Source organism: Caretta caretta, chromosome 21 (assembly GCF_965140235.1).
Source record: "Caretta caretta isolate rCarCar2 chromosome 21, rCarCar1.hap1, whole genome shotgun sequence".
Classification (NCBI taxonomy): Eukaryota; Metazoa; Chordata; order Testudines; family Cheloniidae; genus Caretta; species Caretta caretta.
The window spans coordinates 7,421,238-7,433,969 of record NC_134226.1 but is presented as its reverse complement, the minus strand read 5'-3'; the positions used below and the strand labels follow the sequence as shown (position 1 = coordinate 7,433,969).

At 44.4% G+C, this 12,732-nt stretch overlaps 1 protein-coding gene across 2 annotated transcripts in view; it reads right to left on the bottom strand.

Moving 5' to 3' along the window:
- The window catches only part of RBBP5 (RB binding protein 5, histone lysine methyltransferase complex subunit), a 77,675-nt gene that overhangs the window by 38,666 nt on the left and 26,277 nt on the right, over window positions 1-12,732 (bottom strand). The gene's annotated exons all lie outside the window — the stretch shown is intronic.

Below are 12,732 nucleotides of genomic sequence, written 5' to 3'. Positions count from 1 at the left end.
TTCAGCCTGAACCTAAACACTGACTTCTGTGGGAGTTACTTACATGGCATCTGAATTTGGTCAAGGGTCTCTCAAGCATTCTGGGAATCATTGGAACAAGGGCCCTATAAAAGTGCAAGATACTTCCAGGTAACCCTGAAAAAATACACCCTTGCTAAAATGGTGAAGGAAGACCCTAGGGACCCTTTTTTAAAAAGGGAGGGCAACTAAGTGAAACCCTCCCAAATCTCACCTTCGGATGCTCAGAACTAAGGTGCCTAACTAGGTGCCCATCTGCCTATCTGACTTCCCAAGTGCAGGATCTGGACACCACATTTGAAAATACGTCCCCAAGAGAGACTATCCTTCAGTGCTGGCATCTGTATTTTACTCTGAAGATTTCCAAACAGTAGAAATGAGGCTCAACTCATATCCTCAAATCTGGGGACCCCAGAACTTTCTAGATCTGGACCCAAACATTTCAGCTCAGGCCCACCCCTTCCCACTAAAGTCAATTAGCAAAATCTAGTGCTTTGGTGGGCACCAGCTGCAGATTTAGTCATGGTGTCAAAGGACTCTCTGATAAAATCTCCAGCAGGAGGTGGGGATCTTGACAGTTTTAGTGTCACTTGCTCCTCACCCCAGAGTGAAGCAAACACAAACACACCCCCATGATAAAGCAGCAGCTGCCTTGCTGAGCTGAGGAGACAGGAAAACCCCATCTATCCCTAATCCATCACCATTTACACAGTGTCATCCACTGTTTGGGGCACCCTTTGTTCCTCAGGGAGGTATTTTTACTAGCCCACTGCTTATTTTTGTTTCTCTGTGGAAGGGAAAGTGATCATCCGCTGGCATGTTTGATGGACTGGAAAGGGCATTTGCTTTGTTTCAAAACAGGATCCTTCCAAGGGGAGCAATCATTAGACAAACACCACAATGCAGCTGACTTTTTCTTTTTTTTTAAAAGAGGACTGAAGCATGGCAAACAGAGTCCTTTCCGCTTCCTAACTAGTGAGGAACAAGAACCCCATGTAGCCAGCAACCCCTTGTGCCTTTTTCTCAAGCTAGGAGACCACAGCTGGTTGGCCATTCTCTCCTACATGCCACAGCTGTTGTCCCTGGCGTGCATGTTTAAGACTGTGTGAACAGAGATAAGTTAACCTCTTGTGTGCTGTGGCTCATGAGGGACTCTCCTTTGCAAACCGTGTAAAGATGAAGGCACTGATGGCATATACAAATCTGTGCCAGTCCCTCCCCCTCACATTATTAAACTCTGGGGGCACGTAGGGGTTTAAAACGTTCCCATCTCAGTCAGCATTCCCCTCTATGGGACACAGATCAAACCAAAATCCTAGCCAGAGGCTGGGTTTTCCTAAAAGCTTTTGCTGCTCCATTTGTCTCTGTGACGGCCTCCTTGCCATTCTGGTGGAAGAGGAATAAGGTGCCAGTAGCTCTAAGGGTGTAAGACAATTCAACGAGATTTGCAGGCAGACGTCTGCTCCAACTGCCCCAGGGATTCCCACACCAGCACTGATGCTTTTCCTGTAGGCTGCCAGTTAAACATACTGACAAAACAAGGAAAGCTTGGGGCTTTACCAGTGGGTAACCGAACTCTGCAGCAGAAGGAAATGCAATCAGCACAGAGGAAGCCCTAATCCTATTCCAAGGCAGAGGCAATGAGCAAGTGGAGAAGGGGCTTTTTGGAATCATGTTTATTGCCCTCAAAGCAAAGAACTGCTGGGGTTGGGGGTCTGAATGGAGATTTCATGTCATGTTTATGTATCTGGCTACTGTGTACCAACAGCTGGAAGTTGAAATGAAAACATTCACATTGGAAATAAGAGGGAACTTATTAACAGGGAGAGTAATTGACTATTGGAACAGTTTACCGAGGGACATAGAAAATTCATCATAATTTGGAGATTTTAAATCAGAACTGGATGCCTTGCTAAAAGATGTGCTCTGGTTCAGGTACAAATTATCAGGCTTTTTAATGTTCAGTGACACAGAAAGCAATCTTTTCCGTTCCTGCAGGAATCAGTGGGTGAAATTCTCTGGTCTGTGTTATACAGGAGGTTACACTAAATGATTATAATAGTCCCCCTCTGGCCTTAAACTCTATTAATCTCCTTTCATCCAGATCCCAAAACATTTTGCAAATCCACAGGCAGATGCTGCAATGGCATGCATGCTGAAAAGCTCAGTATCTTAGAAAAAACCTGCCTCCACATTCTAAACAGCAGCTAGAATTGTGCAGCTGGTATAGCTGACTTGCCCGAGCACCGTACAGTAGAAAAATGGTGCTGTACTGAGGATCCTCATGAGGATCTGCAACATACCAAAGTCAGTGGGTGTGATGTGAAGAAATGGGGGAGAGGAGTCTGGACAAAACTGACATGCTACTTACATTACGCCCTGGAAGAACATAAATTACAACAGAAAACTGACAGCAAGTCAAGGTTGCTCTGAGGAAGTGAGTCCAGAACCAGACACTGGTGAGACTGTTGTTTCAGCCACACCACATCCCCCAGTGACACTCAATTTAGTCCCTTAGAGCATATGGCTGAGTGCCCAGCTGTGTGGCCTAGCAACATAGGGACTCTCCTCAGGGGGTCTGGACAGACGTAATAAGATTTCTCTCCTGCCTGTCAGATCGGCATACACAAATAAGTGCTCTCGATGCTGGAGCAGCACCAAAAGCTGAATGATTTACGCCAGCCTCTCAGTGCCTTGCTTGCAGCTAGAGCCTGGCCCTTTCCTCATCTCTGTGCATTAAGAGATCGCATGGCTAACTCCAAGACAGATGCTTTCTGTATCTCCCTTGGTTGGTTTGGGTGGCATGACTCCCAACCCATCACAGCAGCCTGTCAGGGCTACCAAGCTCTCTCCCCATCTCCCAGGAGACCCAAGCATGTTAGAAGCTCTGTGGTCTTTAGGGGGTCACCCCTGAGTAGTTCTGATAGAGATTCCACTCTCTCTGCAGTAAGACAGGGAATAAGCAGGATGTGCTTGTACTCTCCTTGCCTACAACGAATTCATCAATACTCACAATCAAATAGCTTCTGGTCTAGTAGTTAGGGCACTAGCATCCGACTTGGGAAACCTGGATTCACGTCCCTGTTCTGTCAGATTCCCTGTGTGACCTTGGCTTTGACCAAGTCCCTTGGACTCTCTGTGCCTTAGCTCCCGTCTGTAAAATGGGGACAGTGGCCCTACCTCAAGGGGTCTTCCCAAGCTAAAGTCACTAAAGATGGTGAGGCGTTCAGACGCTGCACTACTGGGGCCCTGTAAGTAACTAATAGACATAGTTAAACAAAATGGGAAATCAAAAGCTCAAAATGGGCAAGACAGGCAGCACACCAAGCAATGCTGGAGCGACACAAGGAAAGCGAGAGAGCAGAGGAGGGACATAGGTAACTGGGCAGGGGAGCAAGGAGGACATCACAGAGCCAATATTCCTGAGCCCCGCGAGGTCCAGCCAGGAGTGTCTAATTGCAGTGTAGACACACCCTGAGTTTATTTACACTGCATGAGGCCCGGACTCTATAAATCACAAAGCAGCCCGGTCTAAGTGACCTCAGAACAGCTAGCCCTTCACTGGATGGAAAGTGGTTTGTGCTGAGGGCCTGGTCTGCTTCTAAGAGCCACAAAGAGAAGAGGCCCCCCACACGCCAGGTGAGCTAGTCTGTGCTCACGGTGTGGCACATCAGTTTACTTTGACAAGAGTTAATAAGAGTCTTGGCTTAGGAGCGGAGGGAGGGGGAAGATACAGCTGTGGGTCCAGAGTTCATCCCTGCCCCAGCAAAACCGAGGGGCAAGCTGCACAGACAACCTTCTTCTCCTAACAGACGCGCTAAAGGCTAGCTATTATTATTATATTTATTAGATCTCACACGCACCCAGCATCCTTCCGCTGGAGAAGGGACGGCAGAAGAAAGATTCAAAGGGCAGGGAGGGGGTAATGGAGAGGGCAGAAAAGGTTCTCTTTCCTCATCCTCACCTTGAGGAGTGATTTGGGTGTTTTCCTGTGGCCCGCAGAGCACCGTGCACACTTACCATTTGTAATCCATGGTAAGTAACATGGATTACAAACCCACTCAGACAAAGCTTCCCATCCCTCGTATGCTCTATGTTACAACGCATAAACATCATTATCACAACATTCAGATCCTAGAAGAATAATGCCTTACGTAATAAAGCCTCAATTATCCAAACCCCATCTATTTAAAACTCCCTGCCACCCAAAAAGGGTCATGTTCCCTGTTGTCTATTAACTACATGGTAAATAATCCCCATTATTCTAACTTAATCAGTGACCCCATGACATTTGGATCAGGAAGGGTATACGGCACGCACACCACATCTTTCACACAGGGATCTCAAACCACTTTACAGAGGTGGATAAGTATTTTTATCCTCATATGACAGATGAGGAAACTGAGGCACAGAGATGCGAAGGCTACACAAAGTCAGCTACAAAGGTAGAAACAGAACCCCTTGCTGTATCTTATGCTACCTTATACTAATGCTACACGCCAGATTAAGCCTAGATTCATGTACATAGCTAGAGCCATAGGCACCACTTCTCCAGTGTCAGGTTCACTGTCCTCGCTCCAGTTGGTACTTCCACAGGGATGGTAAAAAAGGGCACCTGTAAGTGGGTAGGGCAGCACTCCAGCCCAGCATCAAAGTCCGTGTGATTGGACACAAAGACAGCAGCTGTTTCTTCTTCCCATCACAGCCGCTTCCGTTAAAAACAGGCTAACCTGAAAAAGTATAGTTGGTTGCTATACAAACTGCTTCCAAAATCCAGGCCACCAGGTGCTGTCCAGGCAGCCCCAGGTGCCACTTTCAAAGGAGCCTCTGCAAGTCTAAAATGACCTCCCAAGAAGGCACACAAATGCACACTCAGGCTCATTTTGAAGGCACTACCCCCTTTCCTATTGTTTCTTGTGTTGTGTTTGATGAGATCCATGGGCTGGGACATTAATGGGTGGGGCCCATTACCCAGTTTGATGTAAAAATCAGGGATTTACATTCCAAAGAGATTTCGTAAAGGTGAAGGAGGTGTTATTAAGAAAGTTAGCAGGCATCAGCCAGAACTCATAAATCCCTCAGTCCCAGGCTGAGATGGCAGTTCTGCTTTCTCAGCAACTGTAACCATTAATGCCTGGGGTCAGGATGTCTTTGACTGAAAGCAGAATTCAGCACGAGCAAATACTTTTATCCTCGCAGGTAAATCCTCCAGTCTTCGGCGGAACTGCTGAATGCATAGCACATTCTAAACATAGGCCTGGAGAATACGATGGGAACAATCTACATTTGGCAAGGGAGAAAACCATTTCTAGCTCTAATTTCTAGGGGATTCTACCTTCTTTACTACCATGGTCTGCTCTATACATTAGTCATGCGCAAACCTCAAAAAGACCCCAAAGCTTGGTTCAAGGAGCACTGTCTAGTATTTAAAATACATGACTGAGATCTATGCCTGCTTCTGCCATAGATACACTGTGTGACCACTGACCTTGGGAAGTTACTTCCTTTATCCATAAAATGGCAATACAATACCCCAGCGTTGTTAGGCGTCACTAATGCATATTAATTTCAGATCAGCAAACCAAAGCACTAAAGACTTGCAAAATATTATATACTGCAGAAGTTCAGATGTTTCTAGGAACCACCTCAAACACTCATCTGGGACAGCCTGGACATCTGAGTCAGACCAGGAATACCATGAGTACAGCCTTTGTTGTGACATTTCCGCATATGTCCCCAGCACAATTCTGATTCAGTAACTACAGTGACTAAGGAGAAAAAACAAGGAGTCTGGTGGCACCTTAAAGACTAACAGATTTATTTGGGCATAAGCTTTTGTGAACACCACTTCTTCAGATGCATGGAGTGAAAATTACAGATGCAGGCATTATATAATGACACATGAAGGGAAGGGAGTTAACTTATATAAAATGCCTGCATCTGTAATTTTCACTCTGCATACATCTGAAGAAGTGGTGTTCACGAAAGCTTATGCCCAAATAAATCTTAGTCTTTAAGGTGCCACCAGACTCCTTGTTGTTTTTGTGGATACAGACTAACACGGCTACCCCCCCATACTTAAGGAGTAAAAAGTTAGCCAAATTTTTGTCATCCTTACAAAAGTTTCAGTTCAAGGTTCAGGTTAGTATTTGCTTGATCTGAACTGATATATCACTCCCAGCACAAGGTAATTAGTGAAATGTAGCTGTGACAAGCTGTCACTCCAACGTGCAAAAAAAGGATGATTTAAGCAAATGCTTTCAGTAACATCAAAACAGTGCACTCCAGGAGTCAAGAGGAGGCTGCTTTGCAGTCATGAAATCAAGAGCCATGATTTGTATCCCACCTGGGGGGAAAAAAAATCACCACTTCAAGTCATCAAGGACATTTTAGAGGATTTCTTGCTTCCAACTTTTGCATTGTTTATTGTTTTGATTCTATAATGTTTGCTGTGGACCCAACACTGGACACTGCCTTCTAGATCCCTAGAGATTGCTAATACCCAGGCTCAGCTTCTCAAGAGATTTTGTTAATTACTTCCTACACAACTGTTGCGTCACTTTGTGAATTCCAAATGGGCAAGTAAAGGGATCACACAACCCATCCCCCTGCCTCAGCAGGATGCAGAAAGACCAAAATAAATAAATAAACCCAATACTGAAAAAGCATTAAGGAGAAACAGTCTGTCTCCACAATAAGCCAACAGGCTTAGACAAACTAGCCCTGGGATTGGTCAAAGGGCAGTAATGAAGGCCCCTCACCCATTGGAAACATAAACAAGTGCAGCCCTTTTAAATGTAAGGGACACAGAGAAAGAATGGGACGATTGCTCATTTGAGTGAACTCAAAAGTTTGGGGCAGAGACAGAGGGAAAGAACTGAACAAGGCTTTGAAGATTCTGAGAATCCAACAACAAAAACAGCCCCAAGAAAAAGGGACGGCTCAAACATGATCTTTCTCTTCTCCTCTTGGGACCGAATTAAGGTACAGAGAAATTATCTTTTGCTTCCATATGAGTAAATCCTTATGCCAAGAGGTGCAATAGATGGTAGAATCTGCTCTCTACACTGGTGATGCTTCACACCAACAACATAGAGGGACCCTTCCTCTTATTTCAGTCAAATACATTTCTATCACAGAGGCTGAAATAAGTGATCAGACATTGCAGTTTCCCAAAAAATTCCTATTAAAACATTAGCAGTTGATCTCATTATCTCTGTGGACACCAGTGTCCACATCACATGGCAGTGCTTATATTATTAACAGTGGTGAATGGCATTTTAAAAACATCACATGGGTCTTTAGATTTTTCCTCCAGGGCTTTTTTGTTTCTTGTTTTTTACCTTCTAGTTTTTGCCTCCTTATTCGTGTTTAGCTAGGTTTTCAAGCGAGCTCAGGGCCAGATTTTCAAGGGCCCAGTACTCACATCAGGGGGCCAAGTTTTCACAAGAGCTCAGCACCCAATGGTTGAGAATCTGGCCATTTATTTTGGTATCTATGTGGAAGCTGAGTTCGTCTGAAAATCTGCCCTTAAGTGGCAGCTTTCTGTGGATGCATTTGGGCTCTGCAGTAATATCTGCATAGAAGCCTGAGCCTGAGCTCATTGAAGCCACACACAAAACTCCCACTAAAATCCATGGGAGCAAAATGAGACCCAGAGCAATCAAAGTAAAAGGTGGAAGTTGGGTTGTTTTTAGTGTCAGATGATTTGATTCCAGAGACCTTGATCAAATCAGAGGAGCAAAATTAAAAATTGACTGAACTAAGTGGAAAAATGTATAGTCACTTTGTAATAATAGATTTATGTTATTTACATATTTGGTATTTAATTTGCTGCATACTCACAGCATATCAACTGTACAATTCCTGCTGTAATAACTAAGACATGAATAATCTGTTTAATTCAGTATATTTAACACAGTTCATATAAATATTACTGCTTAGAATAAATGCTGCAGTGCTAGATCCACTATGGTTTTCGTAATATCTAAGACCAATGTGATAAGGGGAGTAAAATGATATTTCTTATCACCTATACTTCTTTATGTACAAGGCTTCCTCACATATAAACTGTGATTACTAGAAGAGTATAAATAAATTCAGAAGTTAATTAATCCACAGAAGTCGCCATAAAAGTCAGTCAGTTATTTCAGATAGTTATTTCCTTTTCTAAGTATAAGGGGAAAGTGCTGGCAAGTACTACAATTGTAACAGCTACCCAGTGTACTCATGCTATTTAAGATGTTCCGATTTGCCTAAACTCCAATTATCCGAGCATCCCCACCAGCCAACATTCTCTCCCCATCTCTAAAACAAAGTTCTAACATACCACACCAGAACCTGCAAGCCTCCCAACTGATTTCACCGCCGTACACCTTGGCCATTTGGCACTGAGGGCAGCAGAGACTAAACTTATCCCCCAGCTTTTCCAAGAGACCAGACTCCTACTACTTGAGTGAAAGGAGAATCTTCATTATCAGGAGAGCACGTGTGACACAACTGGGCAGCTATGGTCCTTTCCCCTACAGGGCAGGGGTACACTTATATGCACTTTAGCCAGTTGACATTCTATGTATTCATATAAGCACTCAAGAGCATATGTCACACTTTCCCCCCCCTGGACTCCCTGAAATCACCGAGAGCTAAGGGTTTGCACAATCAATCCTCAAGGCTGTCCATGAGCTGTCGATAGAGTACCTAGTAGCATCCGCACAGTTGCTGCTCTCACAGTATTCATGATTATTTTGTAACTTGCTTTGAGATGTCTGAAGAGATGTGACACAAAAGTGCAGTACTCTTCAAGCTGGATTGTTTCATTTATTCTAGCAGTTGAGGGAAGTGTTCAAGGTAAAACACACGATGCAGGAACAAGTGAAAGAACAAGAGCTCTTGTGGTAGATAGCAAGCATATAAAAACACCCAATCAATTTCTCTGCTAAGCAGATGAATTACTCTATTTTTGTGGTTCAGGAGAACCAAAATCAAGAGATAGTGTGAAACACTCTCTTTACCGCATAGAATACAAAATCTATAGAATGTTGCCTCGTATACCACTGCCCTCTACTGGATGGAATCATAACCGCTCATCTGTGTCATAAATCCTGTAAATGGTGAACAGAGATTCTCCTTAGGCTCAAGTGGTAAAAGCCTAAGGGTTTTTTTGGAAAAGAAAGAGCCAATTCTATCTCCACTGCCTCCTGGAAGTTCTGAGCAGCTGTGATGTGCAGGGACAGAGGGATCCATAAAACCCTAGATGGCCACAGATTTGTCACAGTATTTTCTTCTCTTTGATGACCTTAGTTCAAATGGGTGGAGTACTGGAGTGACAAACAGAGAAGGATCAGCAGTGACCTCAAAAAGCTCAGCGACCTTAACCAGCCACATCTCTGCTCTATAAGCAGCATATGGGGTTTATTTTCCTCTTCATCACCATCAAAATTCCAGAAGTTAAGGCAATCTGGTTATTCAATGTAGATAAACTTCAATAGCAAACAGGGATTTAAACAGCTGCCTCTGCCCCATTACTCTGTTATGCACACGGTAATGCCATTAGCAAATTTGACTTCCTTCCTGCATGCAATCTGGCTGATTTTAGAATGGGCAAAGATAATTGTTTCCTAATTATCAGGACCATTGGCAGGGACCTGACATTTGTGCTGCAAGGGCCTCCTGCCAAGAATCCACGTAGCAAGAGTTGAGTTTAGACAGCAGCAGCTCACCCAGCTCTGCCCGTGCATGAGAAAGAGAGAGAGAGAACGAGACGGGCAGATGGCATCAGCAGGGGGAAGGGGGATTTAGATAACAATGGGAAAGAGGTTTTTTTTTTTAGTGCACTATAAGTTAGGGGCAGAAAATGTTTTTTCTCCTGCAGAGCAGCCATGTAGAGCTGGGATGGCCTACTTGTATGAATGGGCATGATACACAGCATAACAGGAAAGAGGATTAACAAATGCAGAGATGGATAAAGATTAGACAGTGCCAGCATCCTTCAGGACTTCATCCATTTTGGATCTGTTCAGGGAGGTCAGACTATGCCTCCACCTCAGTACAGACTCTGGGATCTTCCTCCCAGCAAGTCTGCTGGACTATGTTAGCCAACATATTTTAACTAGCATGTTTTAGATCTCTAGTGAGACAGGGCAAATCACAATTAACACACTGGCTGCTCAAGGTGAATCATAGACTCATCCCATCTGAAAAATCAGAACCATCATGCCCAAATCTGGGCACCCACAATTAGTGGACACTTTTGGAAAATGTTGGCTTTCACATACCTAGACCTCAGTTATTCCATCTCTAAAATGGGAACGCCTTTGTAAAGCAATTGAGACATTCAGTTGCTATTGAGAGGCAAAAGTGCCATTATTCTCCCTTTCCCACCATGAGACCTCCTCCACCTGGGAATAAGACAATGGTTTGGTCTGTCCCCTCAAAATCTAAAGTCACCATCACCATAGCACATAAGCTCTGTATGTAGGTTGCAAAGGGCAGGGAGACCTGTCCAGATGGGATAGCAAATTCTTTGCTGGTTTAACTGTTAGCGTACAACTTGAGCATGAGTTTGCCCCCACTCTTTGGGCACTGAGAGGCAGCCTGCCCCAAACGTGACCAGAGTTGGACTCACCCTGTTCCTTCAGTTGATGCACAGTGCATTATGAAAAGCAAAGCTCATGCAATGGGATTGCTGGCAGCAACCTCCTCCCCTTGTGGCAGGAGATTTCAGAGAGGGAATCTGAGTTACAAAGCCCCTCTTGCTCCTCTCCATTAAAGATCTGCCTTCTTGTGTATTGCATATAAGAAAAAGGGTGGGTGAGAGACCTTTGTATGTCCTGGGATATGCGTTGCATCAGTTGCAAAGGCAACCATCACGGCAGTGTTTTGGATTGCACTTGTGAATACCAGTGCAAGCAGACAAACAAGCAGCTCCTACGGAGTTTAACACTAAGGCCACTAAAATGCTGCTCATCAAAAACCGTGGCAAGAGCAGACCTGTGCGTTGGATGATAAGAATTCTGGGGGCAGTGAGAAACAGGAATCTAAGGACTTGTGCATATGCAGAGTTGTGCTGGTTTAACTGGAGATGTCATGTTAAATCATTGCAAAAGCTGCTGCAGTGTGGACATGTTTACCTCCATTTAAAACAGGCCTATTGCAGTTTTGTTTAAAAAAATTAGGAACAGATTGAAGCTAGACCAAAAGAAGTCTGTTTTGAAAAGAATAGCGTCCAAAGAGGAGTTTTCACCAGTTTAACTAAATCAGTGCACTACTAGGTGTAGACAACCCCTTATTCTTATTGTTATAATATATTCAGTGATCCCAAAAGCATTTTACAGATACATAGGTATCACTTCATTCGCTACTTCTGCAGTAGAATAGGGCAGCTGTTAAAAGCCTTACCATCAGTGATCTTCTTCTTAAAATGGGATAGATTTCTATGCCCCCTAGAAACAGATAAATTCTGAATAGTGACGCCATAGCAGAAATAGCAGTCAGTACTGCTTTGAGATGGGGAACAGCCCGTGGCAGGGAGGATGGGCTTAGTTACTGACAAATTTGAAACGTGTTTCACTTACAGAATATTACTTGCTAAAGTAGACGTTTAACATTTCATTTCGTAAACCTCCACCAGGTCAACGGGAAGGACATCTCCAGTTTTGCCCTGCAGGAGGCACTAGAAATACTTCAGAGCACAGACGACCAAATCACGCTGGAGGTGCAGAGAGAGAAGTCCTCCCACAAACCGCCCCAAACATCCGATGCTGCAACCCAGACGGATTCCAGCTGGTGGGATGAGCAGTGCCCACACAGGGAGGATTTCACCCCATCGGGTTTTAATCTCTTCCTTGGCAGGTATGTGCATGGCTTTGCTTGGGGGTCTTCCACGAAGCAAAGATGGGATAATTATCCATCTCTCACCTCTGGACCTGCCCTGAACAGCTTTGCAATAGACATATGAATCTTACTCTTAGACTCCCCATGCCTCAGCAAGTTGGTGAATGCTTTGGAAAAGCTCTTCATGCTTTCCTTGGCCTTCCCACTGTAGTAGCCTTGCCACAAGGTTCACTGGGTCCACAACTGCACTATCCTGTGATTAAAGATCCTGCAGTGAGCACTATGAATATGGACGGCCCAGCACTGGTTATTCACAAGTTAACCGATAGCTGAAAGACCAATATTTCCCCCATCTGAATCCTTTTAGGCTTAGTAAATGCTGTGTTGATTTACACAAAGCCCATTCTTACTGAAGTGCTACTTCCGGAGAGATTTGTGCGTCACACAGCTATCAACAATGCAAGCTTCCCACACAGACTGCTCACTCATTTTTGGTTCCTGTCAACCTGAGTGGATTTCTAATGGGCGACATCCTGTAACTTGAGTATAGCCCAATCTAGCTCTTGCCCTGCCCGTTCAGTTTTGGCCAATCACACCATAAGAGCAAACCACTACCGCTGCCTGAGTGTATGACATTTAAAAGGAAAGCTTTCAGATTCATAGGCCACACCCATCCTCCTAGGGGATCACTGTCTGTCTTTTATTTAACACTCCCCGCAGGTCCTGCTACAATTACTTGCTGCCCCAAGATCAGAATGATGACAATGAACTTGGTTACCTGCCAACTGCACCTCGTGACGTGGAAAACGAAGAAGAGTTGGACTACAAGGTAGCATTTCTCCCTCTTCATATTTGCCTTTGTACATAGAGAGGCTCCTAGGC